The sequence below is a fragment of the Triticum dicoccoides genome, chromosome 3B (assembly GCF_002162155.2).
Source record: "Triticum dicoccoides isolate Atlit2015 ecotype Zavitan chromosome 3B, WEW_v2.0, whole genome shotgun sequence".
NCBI lineage: Eukaryota > Viridiplantae > Streptophyta > Magnoliopsida > Poales > Poaceae > Triticum > Triticum dicoccoides.
The window spans coordinates 564007685-564009071 of record NC_041385.1 but is presented as its reverse complement, the minus strand read 5'-3'; positions in this window follow the sequence as shown (position 1 = coordinate 564009071).

The window sequence follows — 1387 nt, the reverse complement described above, 5'->3', positions numbered from 1 at the left end:
ATCTTGCCTGAAATCCCGCAAGGAAGAAGAACGAGTCCATGTAGAAGACGAACGGATGAAGCCGAACCAAGCGTAGACGAACGAATCCTCACGATCGCAACGAAACAGGAACTAACAAGAAGAAGCACACACCACGGTAAACACACCACACATGAACATGACATGATGCACAACAAGCATGATGCATGACAAGACTACATAAAGCTACTCATGGCAAGGGATGATGCAAACAAGAGCAACACATCAAGGCAAGTTTAAATGAGGCCGGGAACAACATATAACAATTCCGGTAAGTCCTCATATGCGTATTTCGAAATTGGTCCAGATCTGAATAAACCTTATGTTCAAGTTGTTAAACAGCAAGTTAAAATGCACAAGGATGATCTACACGAGATTCTAGTCAAGTTACATATAAAGTTCATTTAGTTCGGAGTTACGGCCTAGAAGATATGAGCAAAACAAGTTAGACATGGCATCGATGCAAAATGCATACAAACATCAAGCAAACACCTCAAAACAAGGATACAACATGATAATATGAAAGTACATGCAAAATCAAGCAAGTTTCATATAGAGCACACTCAAAACGAAGCAACGGTTCAACATACACACACTATACAAGTTTAAAGGATAAGCTGTCCAAAACAGCAACTAGGCATATTGCAAGCATCAAAACAATATGCTACAGCACCTCAACAAGAAAACAAAAGGCATGGGCATGATGTACAGGTAAAGCATAGATCAAAACACATGTAGACATCAACCTCATAGGATGCACGCATCAAACATGGCAAAAATGACAAAAGAGCTCGTTCTGTTAACAGACAGCAGAAAACATTATGAAGCACTCTTACAACAATGATTCAGGTATCTAGATGACCTCAAATGAACATGGTGCAATGGAATGAAATGTTGTACTCATTGAGGCGAACAATTTGACATATTACACGTGCAAAACGGAGCTACGGATGCAGACATACAACATGATGAATATGGCATGATAATGACAAAAATCTGGGACTTAGTCATTTTTTTGAAAAAAAACCGGACGAGCGCAATATAACTAAGACGTGACCGGGCGGGTTTTAGGCGGGCTCACCTAGCGGGCCAGGCCCAGAAGGGGAAGGAGGCAGGCCGGCTTGGGCCTGGGAGGCAGCAGGCCGGGGCTGGGCCGGACGCGGATGGGCCGGGCGAGGCCCACGAGCGGACGCTCGTCCTCCCGATCCCGCCTGGATCGGGGCAAGGGCGGCGGCGACTTCGGGAAGGGTGGGGCGGCGAAGGGGCGGCAGGACGGCGGCGGGGGCGGCCAGATCCGCGCATGGCGCCCCCGGATCCAGGAGACGACGAGGCCGGGGCGGCGAAGGGCGACCGGCGGCGGGGTCTGGTG